Source organism: Copadichromis virginalis, linkage group LG14 (assembly GCF_057382275.1).
Source record: "Copadichromis virginalis isolate Kocher_CV1m ecotype Utaka linkage group LG14, C_Virginalis_male_GT1.1, whole genome shotgun sequence".
In the NCBI taxonomy this organism is placed as follows: Eukaryota; Metazoa; Chordata; class Actinopteri; order Cichliformes; family Cichlidae; genus Copadichromis; species Copadichromis virginalis.
Genome location: NC_140631.1, coordinates 9443464 through 9457547, shown reverse-complemented (window position 1 = coordinate 9457547; position 14084 = coordinate 9443464). Strand labels below are relative to the sequence as shown.

Sequence of the window (14084 nt, the reverse complement as noted above, 5' to 3'; positions counted from 1 at the left end):
GGCTGATCTAAAGCTTTTATTTGTATTCGTTCAGGTTACAGTAGGACACCAGGATATAGCACTCATATAAACGAATACAATGGCTGAATACAAGCCACAGCATTTAGTTGGAGAACTACATAATCACGACTCCTAAAATTTATATCATGTAGTTCCAGTTTGGGTTTTGTTTATGCTCAGTGTTTAGTCTCGATATTTAAAACTTCCGCCGCCCGAACAGGGACTTGAACCCTGGACCCTCAGATTAAAAGTCTGATGCTCTACCGACTGAGCTATCCGGGCTCTGGTCATGGTGGCTTCAACGTATTTAATTCTCCATCAAATCTGTAGTTCAACTTCTAAAAGCGAAGCTCCCTAAAAATACCTAGAGTAGTTTTGTAGTTACAAGGATTTATTATTTTCCTGCCTCCCATTTTTTTAACGCAACCATCTATGCAGTCATTTTGTTAGTGTTGTGATCACAGACTGTATATAAAATATGTTAAGTAACCACAATAACCTCAGCAATTGCTTTTTAATGCTGTGTTCCAGATACCTCAGAAGCAGTGTTGGGTGTAACGCGTTACTAAGTAACGCATTACTGTAATTAAATTACTTTTCCACTGAAAAAGTAGAGTAACTGATTACTGTTCATTTTTAGGTATTTTAATTACAGTTACTTACAATGTACTTGTGTTACATTTTAAAATAATTAAACTCACTGAATATCATTATTTAATTTCAATAATTTATCTTCTAAAGGTCAGTTGTCATGACTGAGGACACAACATGTTGATAATTTAGTGGCTTGTCAAATAAAAGGTAGCCATGATCCCAACCTTTTTGGATAAGTGAAATCACGTTACAATGACCTGTTTTGACACTTACTATGCCTATCAAGCATTTACTGCTGGGAAGCAGCTGTTACGTGACACTTCATTGTATCGAACAAGCAAAGAATTCTGAAAAATATAACTTGTCAAGCCACATTCCAGTAATCATGTTTTTGGTTTAATCATTATGCTTGTAGCAGAGTGCCAGTATGTCATGTGTGTTACATGACAGGTTATTATTTTCACATACACAGATGCTCAGTGCTGCTACCAGTGGTGATTAAATTTAAAAAAACAAACAAACAAACAAAAAACAACAACAACAACAAAACCTACAGTATATCACTATATATATGTGTATATATATATGTGTATATACATGACAGCAATATCAGGAAGAAGGAACACGAGAAGCTGGAGAAATACCAAGGGCTCAGAGAAGAGCTCGAGAGGATGTGGAGGGTGAAGGTAACGGTGGTCCCCGTGGTAATCGGAGCACTAGGTGCGGTGACTCCCAAGCTAGGCGAGTGGCTCCAGCAGATCCCGGGAATAACATCGGAGATCTCTGTCCAGAAGAGCGCAGTCCTGGGAACAGCTAAGATACTGCGCAGGACCCTCAAGCTCCCAGGCCTCTGGTAGAGGACCCGAGCTTGAAGGATAAACCGCCCGCAGGGGCGTGCTGGGTGTTTATATATATATATATATATATATATATATATACATATGTATATATATACACATACATGTTTGTTTAAGTTTAGAAACTGTTTCTTTAACATATATTCCTTATGTGACCCCTTAAAGGTAATGTAAGATGCCCCCAAACCCACAAGATAGGCCCCTTCTAGGTGTAGGTAGTTAGACAGGTTCCCATTCAGGAGGGTTTAGAGGCTGCTAAAGGTGGTTTGCGTCTTGCGGCTGTAATGCAGTGGCTATGTAATGCAACTACTAGACTGGATCCTGCAGTCTTTAAAAGAAAGGGCCTTCTGTTGCCACTGATGTATGACATGTTTGATATGATGAATGCAGACGCGGGGAAAATGTTGCTCCACTATGGGCTTGTTAGGTATTTTAGTACCATGGTAGCATTTACTGGATATTGTTTTATAGTGACATTATGCAGGAAAACTCTGTCATTCAATAAGGCCCCTTTGTTTTAGTTATTTTTCTCTTTGACCCAAGAATTGATGTGTGAGAATCACAGGCTGGTACAAGGTTGAAATACCACAGAGATCACTCCCTCAGCTACATTAGTTTCTTAATCTTTTAGACGCCTGTTGAAGGCCAAATGGTTTGTTTCAGATTTCACTAATGTAAGAACTCTTTGTTTTGTGCCTTGAAAATATGTCGCTGAGATAATCACAATTGTAGCTGAACTAATAAACTACACAAAGGATGCTTCTTCACCCATGGGCAGGAAGACGCTGCCTTATCTTGGTCTGTACTGGTTTAAACTGATAATCTGCTGTCTCATGAATTTTACCCTCTATATAAACTGTTGTACTTGTGAATAAAGTTGAGTCAATTTGGGAAGACAATCTGAAGCAGTCTCTGTTTTCTTGTTCTCCCAAGCTGCTCCCGAGCTCGTACTAACACGCTGAATGGCATGCTTGAATATTACTTGAGAATATATTTGACTGTGTTACAGACTAAGGGACATTCTCTGCTGATAGGTGAAGGTACATTCTCTGCTGATAGACGTCCACGCCTCGAAGGAAGTCGATCCACGGATTAGGCCCTGGAAACCGTTTCCTTCAGGGCTCATTGGATCTCAATCCAGTTTGGATCCATGTGCAACCCAAATATTTCATACAGAGTTTCTTTGTGCATTTACTATGGGCAACTGTGTGTGTGAGTGTAGGGGGGAAAGAAATAGATAAACTCTCGCCAGAGACTAAAATGAGGTTTTCCAATTTGGGCAGCAGAATAAAATCCATACGCCACTTAATTTCATAATTAGAGTTGAAGCTGAACTTAAGGTCAGATCATGTGCCCAAGTTTCTCGTGTAATCATGTTACTGTCTGACTGTTAAAAGGGAGGGAGGGTGGGAACAAAAGCAGTTAGTTTTCTTACATCTTCTGGACACAGAGGAGCCCTCTATCAGAACTGCACTACTCATATAGCATTTTTGTCATAACTCAGTTGTCATGTACATGACAATATATGACGTAAAACCACAGAAACCTTTGTAGGGCAATTTGCCCTGGCAGCCTTTATGAGATTTTTATTAGTATAAAATCTAAAACCAAATCTTATATGTTGTTAAAAGGGAAAAAACTAAAAAACTATGTGTAGAGCTGATGTTCACTGAGTATTAGCTGAAAAAAAGATTACATTCACTTCTTTTAATCTTATTATTTATCTGCTCTTTAATTTGCAGTTTACGGTACGATCTGATAAGTCAGTATAGCTACAGCCACACTAATGGTTTTGTGAGGCTGCGTCTTATGTCAACTCTCAAAATATATCAAATCAAATCAAATCACTTTTATTGTCACATCACATGTGCAGGCACACTGGCACAGCACATGCGAGTGAAATTCTTGTGTGCGAGCCCCACAAGCAACAGAGATGTGCAAACACAACAACACAAACGAGCAAAATACAAGAATGGCCAACCTGAAACTAATAAATATATGTACAATATATAATAGTGTATGCATTTCTGGATGTGTATACTAAATATTTTCCTACGTGTGTGTGTGTGTGTGTGTGTGTGTGTGTGTGTGTGTGTATACACATTTTTACAAATTAAATAGTAAAAAAAATAAAAAAATAAAAAAAATAAAAAAATAAATAAAATATATAAAATATACAGAGTTGAATATGTGCAAAACAAGTGGCATTTATATACAGTGTGGAGTGCATAATGTTGAAGTTCCAGTAGTGAAGCTGAGGTGTCTATGACGTGTTCAGCAGTCTGATGGCCTGATGGAAAAAGCTGTCTCTCAGTCTGCTGGTACGGGACCGGATGCTGCAGAACCTATATATATAATCAGAGGTGTGGACTCGAGTCACATGACTTGGACTCGAGTCAGACTCGAGTCATTAATTTTATGACTTTAGACTTGACTTGAAAAAATGTTCTAAGACTTGTGACTTGACTTGGACTTTTACACCAATGACTTGGGACTTGAATTGGACTTGAACCGGTTTACTTGAAAAGACTTGATATTTCACCCCAAATATAAAACTTAACATGCATATTATATAGAGATTGAAAATGTGATGTCATTCAGGGGTAAAACCGCAAAGGATTCTGGGAACTCGTGGCAAGAGGTACTAGCGCACGCAGGCTTTCAATTGAAATCAGTCACACAGCGATAAAAAGAAACACAAAAATGTCAAGAAGCTGTTGTATTATTAACTGCAATAGCCGGTCGCATGACAGCCACGGGAAGCCGACGGGTAAAGAGATCGGTTGTTATCGGATTACGACGTTGAAGAGAAATTGTTCGAGCCATGTTTCCGAAGTAACAAAGAGGCGATGGATGGCCTGGATCGCAGCCATTCAAAGATCAAATATAACGTCCCAGAACCCTCCAGCTCACAGGTTAGTCTGCTCCAAGCATTTACACGAAGGTCAGTGTTTTTTAGTATTAATGCGTCATTTTCATAACATAATTGGTGATATAGGTTACAAGCAAGTCTGGCGCTGAACAGAAATTGTGGCGCTATGCTCCTTTATTTATTGTGCATAAATAGTGAATTGTCCTGACACAATATTGCGTTTCGCCTCTGTTATTATGGTACATTGACAAAAACATATACTTTTATTCACAGGATAAAACAGGTTTTTGTATCACTAATTGCCCAGTACGATTACAGCATACAGTATTATTGTCACTGCTACATTTCTGTGATGGGTACCAGAAATTATTTCCACTGCTAATTAATTACCGTTGAGCTCAAAGGTCCTATTAATAAACGGTTAACGAATGTGTATTTATGACGACAATTTGTGAGACTGGTAAACTTATGATACGTACGATGGTCTTTCGTTCTACACGGTGCATTTCAAGGTCCTGTACCCATCCGTCGGTAAACTGTACCTGGGCTTGTTGCAGTGACCTGAAGTTACTAAACTTCATGAGTGTATGCACTCACTCCAAGAACCGTATGATTATAAATATGCATATAAATATGCTACGATGAGATAGCTGACTTCATCTAACTAGCAAATGTTGTCCAGGCTACGTTGGTGATACAGTTTTTTTTAATATGTATGATATTTTTGTCATGCGATTTTAAAGCTGGTCCTACAACCGCATCCAAGAATAACATGCAGCTTATCTCAGAACTGTCGGTGAAAATTATTCTTGGAGCTAGGTTTAATTGAGCTGCATTTTATAGAGGTGCAATTTCACAATTTGTGTATATTTTCTAAGTTCACTATTTTGTCATGTGTTGAGAAAAACACAGATTTTAAAATTACATGGTCTAATATTTACATTTAGCATATAACTGCAACATGCTTTTTTTCGGGGTTTTTTAAAGACTCGAAAGGACTTGAAATTCAAAGTTTAAGACTTGTGACTTGACTCGGACTTTTACACCAGTGACTTGAGACTCGACTCGGACTTGCCTGACATTACTTGAGACTTCACTTGAGACTTGAGGATAAAGACTTGAGACTTACTTGAGACTTGCAAAACAATGACTTGGTCCCACCTCTGTATATAATATATATATATAACACAGGAAGTGACAAGTGACTTATCGAAAGTTGAAGAACTCACAGTCTTAAGTGTGGAATGCTTTACACCTTCATTCACAGTGGTCACACTCGTGGCTATGTAACAGCTATGTTAGAGGAGGATACTTTGTCAGTAGAGACAGCGAGCTTAGTGCTAACTAGCGTGCTAACAGTGGCAAGTTTTTACAGTTGCTGGTGTTACATGTGTTGGAATATAATTATGGTCTTTACTCAAGAAGAACTTAATGTTATGTAAATATATCATTTTCCTGATGTTCTCAAAGTGCGGCAGCTACCATGAATTTGTGATCGGACAAACATTTGTCATTTTATGCAATTTAGAAAAGGGATTTTTATTGTGACATGCATCAGGCAAACTTGCACGTGGTGATCAGCCATGCAAACCCATGCAATGAAGCTCCCAGTGCATAGCTTTTGTGCCGATATTAATGCCAGAGGTGCCTCAGCACTTCACTCTGTAACTTTATGTGGTCTGAAGCTTTGTGGCTGAGTTGCTGTGATTCCCAAACACTTCCATTCTGTAATGAATACCACTTAAAGCTGATCATGGAATATCTAGGAGAGAAGAAATTTCACAAACTGACTTGTCGCAATGCTAGCTTAAATCCAGTGAGCCCTTTACAATGACTCTTTCTTTAACAAAAAATTACAAACTCCATGAGCAAGTGTTTGATTTTGTGACACTGAAAACACTTGAATTCAACGATTATGCAGTGGGGTCCAATTTTTCTTCTCCATATTGTGTATTTTAGTTTTGGTGAAACTAGTGTTGATCTAACCTATGTTGATCTCCCTGAAGCCATCCGGCTATAGTAAGTTGCCCTGCCTCCAGCTCCCTCAATTTCATGATAACTCAGTCTAACCAATACTGTCTGCAACCTATTTAACTATCTACTGTACTGCTCTAATGATACACAGTAAGGTAATTAAACCATGATTCACTCCGCGTGGGTCCTTATTACTACCTTTATGTGATCTGTCCTGCTCCCACAGACTGCTTCTTTATTGGGACATCTTTGCAAGGTTGTGCATTTACTATGTCCATTACTATTTACAAAAGTAAATGCGATTTGCCTCTTAACACGATCTTTTGCATAGTAGGAAGATCTGTCTCCCAAAAGTCTGTCTCTACAGCAGTAAGTTTTGACTCTGCACAAACTCTTCAAACTAGACAGGCCAACCCTTCGCACAAGCCGAGTATAGATTTTTTTCTTTGCTGTCTGTTTGTGAGGAAATGTATTTTCGGTGTGTTTGTGTTGGCTGTCAGTGCAGAGGCAAACAGCGTTCGGTGGGTGTCTTCCTGCTGGTTTGTCTGGAAATAGTCAAATACAAAGTTAGTCTGACCTTTGAGAGCAAACTTTTTTTGTGCCTCTTGGTTAACCTCTGAGCACAAACACGATAACAAGAACAACAAAAACATCTTGAAAAAAATGACAAATCGCGTACAGAGCGTGCAAAGCAATCCTGTGGCCAGTCGGTTATTTTATATGCAGACTGGGGATTAAACCTACTGCAATTATCAGGATTTACTCGGTTTCTTAATATTGCTCTTGTGTGTCCCCTTTTGTGATGGTAGCTGATTTTAGCCAACTTAAGCTAACTATTTCGATACATTGAATAATACTTTTCCTGTCCAATCACTATATGACGTTATTTAACTATATGGCATGTTGGCACATGATTGCTTTGGTTCAGCAAAAGTGTTGTTGTCTTTGTTTAAACAACCAGGGGCTCACTTTTAGGGTATATAGGATATCTTTAGCTCTTATATCTATCCAACTGCAGTAATTTAAAGGAAGAGAAAAGGTCACTGCCCCCCTGAGTTGACGCCAGAGGTTCCTGCACCCACTGTATTAGGGAGACAGTGACTGTGTAGCTTGGCGGAGGCCATATTAGGGTGCTCCCTTATAAAGAAAATTGATTTGGGGAAACCCTCTCTGAAGTAATCCCTGGCAAGGTCTGTGCACCATATAAGGAGACTAGTTTATATGCTGTATATAGGAAATACAGGTATTTGTGTATGACTGTGCAGTAATGTGCAGTTCTTTGGCCACCACAAGAGCAATAAATGATGTGTTTACTACAGAAAATATGTGTATTTTACTCTGAATACTGACTCTTTTTTTGCAGAAGAAGAAGAAAAGCAGACCTTTCACACCACTGCTGTGCTTAAAACACATTGGGAACGCACATGCTCAGTAAACACATGAATGATCAAACAACTGTTTGATCACCTGGGCAGCTCAACTTCTATAATTAAGACAAATGACATACGGACAGACATGCCTTTACCACTTATACAGTTTACCTGCAGTATTTCCAAGAACACAGTTCACAGGGATTATACGGCCTGAAATCGTGTGTTTTGTTTTGTGGAGATAAGATAGATGTTTTCTTTTGTACACGAGTGAAATTTATTAGGGTAATGCCAGTTAAAGTTTAACCATTTCCAGGGCACTGGGTTTATGTGTGGAGCACATGTGACACTCGCATAGTCACTCATTACAGAGATAACCACGCTGTACTCACGTGCTGCCTGGCATCTTTAAGCCCTGATTAAACTCCAGGATGGCTGGCATCTTTTTTTGTTGTTGTTGTTGTTGCTAATTTTATTGTTCCGATTATATCGATTGTAGGAATTCAACCTAGGAAGAGGCTACAATGGAGAAGCCATCCAAATACCCAAACTCCACTTAGCTCACTGCTGATTTATGGGTAGGTAGGTATGTGGTTGAAAAGTTGGCTTGAACAGGAAAGGAAGAAACCGAAACGGTGACTAACATGACAAAGTAGTCTGAAAGCAAAATGCAATCGAAAAAGCAGAAGAAAACCAACAGTTTTCATTGTTTTTAACAATGGGATCCTCTCTGCTACAAAGAAGTGTAGGGATCATGGTTTTCATAGGTCGGCCTCAAAGTTAGCATTGTCCTGGTTTGTTTGACAAAGGGCTAATTGGTTATTCTCTTATGCTTTAAGAAATAAAAAGTTACGACACATACATGCTTTATTCAACAAGATATTTTCCACAAACTTACTCCAAGTTTATGATTTCTGGAGAGTGAATACAGTCAAAGGAGATAAAACACTGAGTATAGTACAGTTATATAACATCAACACCACTAATTCCCTGAATTCAACATCATGACTTTGAATATCCCACGCAATTTCAAGTTTGATTTAAATGGTAAATGGCCTGTATTTGTATAGCGCTTTACTAGTCCCTATGGACTTTGCACTACATTCAGTCATCCACCCATTCACACACACATTCACACACTGGTAGTGGCAAGCTACATTGTAGCCACAGCTGCCCTGGAGCGCACTGACAGAGGCGAGGCTGCTGGACACTGGCGCCACCGGGCCCTCTGACCACCACCAGTAGGCAACGGGTGTCTTGCCCAAGGACACAATGACCAAGACGCATGTTACAAGTTATATACACAAGTTACAAGTTATAACACATTATACAAGTTTCATTGTATAACTGGGATATTTACTTGTGTGTTTTATGTGGTAAAACAAGATGTGAAAATGTCATTCATGTACCTGAAATCACATTCAAAACAACAAATGAGTTTGAGAAAAGGGTACAGGAAGTGCAAAATACTAACTTATTTGTCATGGTCCTGGGTTGTGTCACCCAGTGTTTTGAGTTTCATTGTATTTGGTTTTTCATTGTTTATGTTTTGGTCCATTTAATCATCGTTAGCTCCTAGATCCTCAGTTATAGTTCCTCCTTATTAGATCCTTTTGTGTCTTCACCCCCGGTGCTTTAGTCTCCTTTGTTGGTTCGTGTGTCTAACCTGTCCTGTTTCATGTCTGTGTGGTTCACGTTACCCAGTTCGTGTCATGTCTGCATCTTGTCATGTTCATATGTTAAGTTCTTGTGTTGGCATTACTAGTTAGGATTCAGTTGAGTTTTATTCTAGTTTCGTTTCCTATAACTTCTAATTTATAAGTCTCTCTTTGTGCTCAATGTTTCATCTCCACTTCCCTTTTCCCTCTGGTTGTTCTACAGTGTTCGCTCTCTTCGTCAGTCCACCATGTTAGTCTTAGTCTGTCATGTGTTTCATGTTGTCACGCTCGTGTCATGTCAGCATCTCGTTATGTTTCCTGTTTTATTTTGAAAGTCTTGTTTCTATGTTCATTGTGCTTAGTGTTATTTTTCCCTGTGCTGTCATGATATTCATTTGTGTTAGCTGTTTTCCCATGTGTTTCCACTTCTCCTGATCACCTCCTGTGTGTATTTAGTCTGTGTGTTTTCATTCTGTCTTTGTCGGGTCATCTGTGTTACCTTCCTCCATGTCTTGTCATAGTTGTCATAGTTGATTCATAGTTACCACAGTCCTCATAGTTTTCCCAGTTTAGGTTCTAGTTTAGTTTTTGCCACTGTCCTTGGTGCTTTGTTTTCGGTTTCTTGTAATTTTCCATAATAAAGGCTTGTTTTCCATTTGAAACTCAAGTCAAGCTCCACCTCCCTTTGTGTGACATTTTTTTGATACATGCTCAATCATCCAGGTAAGGAAATCCCAGAAATTCGGTTCAGTTGTCTGGGGCGATTTCAACATCAAATTACTGATAATATATTAATATTGTACTGTTTTTTTTTTAATTGACAGCCATGACAAATGATGTAGTCATGTTGACTTAAACATATTTAACTTTACTACTGAACATAAATTTATTATGTAAATTTAAAGTAACTATATGTTCAAGGCTTTAGCTAAGCATTAGCTAAAACATTAGCATTAGCATTCATTAGCCGTTCAATTATCATAAAAGTATTCCAGGTGCAATTATGCTCGGCACTCTAACATCAATATGTTAACAAGTAAATAATTTTCAATGCTAACACATAGTTTCAGTGTTTATCGTGTTCACAGTCTTAAGTGTGTGTTTTAACCTGCTAACCTTTTCAAATTTGGTTCTACTAGTGGGACTAGATAAAAGTCCTACTTTTATCTAGTTTAATTGGGGGAAAAAGAAAACAAGAGAGACAGTGTTATATAATCTCCTCCATTCACATAGCAAGGAATGAAACCCGTGATTCACTGAAAATCAATCTGGGATGTCAGGAATTCACACACACTGCAGTCTCTCAGACTCAGTGTGTCTCTTGCCAACCCATATCTCATGATGTTCACACACACACACACACACACACACACACACACACACACACACACACACACACACACACACACACACACACACACACACACACATCTGATCCCCAAGCCTGATTTGAATTCTTATAAAATCATATTAGCACAGCCTTAGCATTACTGTAAAAAAAGACACACTCAAACATAGTACACATTTGCTCAGTTAACTTCTTAAAGGTTTTCACGTGGCAACACAAATGCGCACACATGAGCACAGACATGATATTCCCAATCACCCGCATAATCCCTGTCATCCCCATCCCATGACTTCCATTGGTGCAGAGTAGAGTGGGAAGGAAACTGTTCAAGTTAAGTGGTTGCATGTTCAACAGCTCTGCTCATATGACTGCCGTACCTTCAGATATTACTGCAGAAGAAGCAGGAGGAAGTTACAGACAATGAGCCACTGAGGGCCTGAGAGCTTCCTCCAAGAATGCTGATCCAGTGGCTAACAGTCGTTTCAGCTTGTTCCATGAAAACGTTTTCAAAGGAAAGGGTTATTGAACAATGGTGTAACCGAATTTGGGGTTACTCATCTGTTGTATTAACAAACACACTGAAGTGAGGTCAAGGAAGTGCCTTCTTACATCTACATATTAGCTGTGCAAGGGTCACCTCAGTTTTTTCTCTCCTTGCAATTGTTTTGGTTGCTAGGAGGTTGCTCTGGCAGTTTCTATTTGACTTGTATACAAACTAAGAAGACTGTGAAAAATGCAACACAAATTGGAAAAGAAGATGGTTCTGCCTGGTGAATATTCGCCTCTTATGGTTTGTGTTTCTTCAAGTTTTATTACGACTCAGCTACTAGTTAGTGAGTGAGTGCTTGCATATAATTTGGCATCTTCCATGCAAACTATTGGCGATCAGGGTATCCAAAGCAATCACAAGGTGGTTTTTAGCGTGGCAACTCCTTTGTGACTGATTTCGCCTAGCAACTGTGAGCCCCTTGCCGGAACCAGAATAGCAGAATTTTAAATTGTGGTTTGGCTCTAGTTACAAGAAATCCTCATTGAATAGGAGTGAATGGAGCTAAAAACCTGCTTCCAGACAAAAAACAATGCCACTGTATTTTAGTTTCAGAAAGATCAAGAAAGATATTGATTGCAAAATTGGCATTTTGGCTAACTTATGCTAATTGGTTGATTAAGGATTTATGACAAGACATGTCCCTTGATCAGTAAAAAATGACAACTACACTAAACATTAAGAGCAGAAGATTAAAACAATAACAGATCTGTAAGAAACATTGACCACAAGTGAATGCCATAAAGGGGATGTTGACACTGGAATGTCCCTAAAACTTCCACAAAGGTATTTTCCGGCAGCCAAACCACTGCAGATGATCTAAAAATAAAACTTTTGATGAAAAAACTTTTGAATGAAACTTATTGTTCTCTCAACCACGAGATAAAAGTGTGATTATTTTTGACTTTTAATTTAACTTAACTTTATTTAAAGATCTCTAGGATCCCTTTCATTCTTGACTATCTCATGATCACCGCCTAGTAAGACCAAGAGTGGGAGTTCTCCCTTGTCGAGAATGTATTTTTTTATACTCATTTTCTTATATTCTTTATCTTCTGTACAGATATTTGATGAATATAAATTTGATTCCGGCAAAATGTAACTTTTCACTCTTAAAACATATCGATGTATCCACTAAATCCACATCACATTCAGCGATGAACTGACTAGTGTGTTTGTCTTGGTAGACAAAGGCTGAAAACACTGAAATAAACAATGGAGCTGTGAGTTAAGCAGGTAAGCAGACTGAAAATGCGTCCTGAAATAAGATGTTGTTATCAGCAAAAGTCTCAGCGTCTTGCCTCGGCCGAGGCTGAATGCGAGTTAAGTCATTGCAGAATTCGTTAACCACATGAGCAGACAGTGGTGTGCTGCAGGCAGGATGACACTGATTAGTGGCAGCCAGACGGCAGCGCTGCAGGACACTGGCAGCAGTAGTCTAGAAAGAAACGGACCATTAACTTTGAACCAATCGTGTCATTTTTCAAAACTTTTCAGTGGTGACATTTTCATTTAAATCATAAAGGAAGTGTTATGGCACTTTTAGAACGGCATCAAATATGTCTGACTTTGGCAAAATAAAACCAAAACAAAAGAAAACACACAATAAAAATAATGTTTAAATTTTGATATTTCTCAATAGAAGTCTGAAAATAACGCATAACAGTGGAATCTTTGTGCTTTCATTTAGTTTAAACTGTGGCTGCTGTTGTTTCCTACATAAGAAGAATTTAAAGTTTGAGTTAATGTCATTGGTGCTGGTGATTTTATAACGGCTGAAGTAACTTAAATTAATTTCTGAATGTCATTAACTATCTCTGCATGTTGACTTTTGGACCATTCATGCTTATTCTTAGCATGCTTCAGGCTTACCTTTACAAAGTAACCCCTCATATTATAGCCTATGATTAAGGCTGTAATTCCCCTGTAATTAAAAGGAATTTCAATGACCTCAAAGCACATTGTGTGCTGTCAGTCTTGTGTGCTGAACAATAACATTCAACATTTAGTTAAATTATTTATGTTATTTACACTTAATCAGATTATTGTGAGTGTCTTATGTATTATGTTGCTCTCTTTTATTTGATATTACATATTAATTATATTTAACTACAGATACTTAATTGTATGCAAGCTAGAGTAAGGGGGTAACAAATCTGGTTTCTACAGGAAACAAATAAATATGCTGTTAGTAAATTAAGTACTCCATAAGTAATTTTGAGTACTGCATAATTTCTAGGTAATTTTGCACAAAACAAACAATATTTCTCCATTTTACATTATAAGTACACTGTACTTTTCAGCGTGGAGGCTGTATTATGAAGCTTAATTTTGCCTAACTTGCAAGTATGTTTAAGGAAAGGAGTGTCTCTTTTCCTGTGAAATACTTAAAACTACTTTTGAAAGTTACATTTGAACAGTGATTGTGAAAGACAAAGAAATTAAGTTGGACTTGTCTCTATCATTAGAAGGTCACACAGGACTGCAAATTTTAATGATATTTATTTTTTCTTGTGAGCTGTGGGAGGAAACTAGAGTAAACAGAAAGAACCCACGCAGACACAGTGGGAACTATTGATATTCTAGGGCAGGGCTGTCAAACTCATTTAAATACCGGACCACATACATCCCACTTTGATCTTAAAGGACCAGTGAAGCGCTCCCTTCTGTCATTGTAAAGAAGATGAACTGTGCATTTAATGCCAGAGATATCTTTATATTAGAGAGGAAAGAGCAATTTCAACAGCATGTCTGGATTTCCATGTGATAAAGAAATAGTGCTCTAAGCATGACTTTTTGGCCTTAAATTGTAAAAAAAAAAAAAAAGTTCCTCTCTGTGAAAAAACATTTCTATAAATAATTTC

At 38.2% G+C, this 14084-nt stretch overlaps 1 non-coding gene across 1 annotated transcript; it reads right to left on the bottom strand.

Annotated features, from left to right (window-relative positions):
• Positions 1–209: 209 nt before the first annotated feature.
• trnak-uuu (transfer RNA lysine (anticodon UUU)) lies at positions 210–282 on the bottom strand. Its single transcript has one exon. It is a non-coding gene; the product is annotated as a tRNA-Lys (tRNA).
• Between the last annotated feature and the right edge of the window lie 13802 nt (positions 283–14084).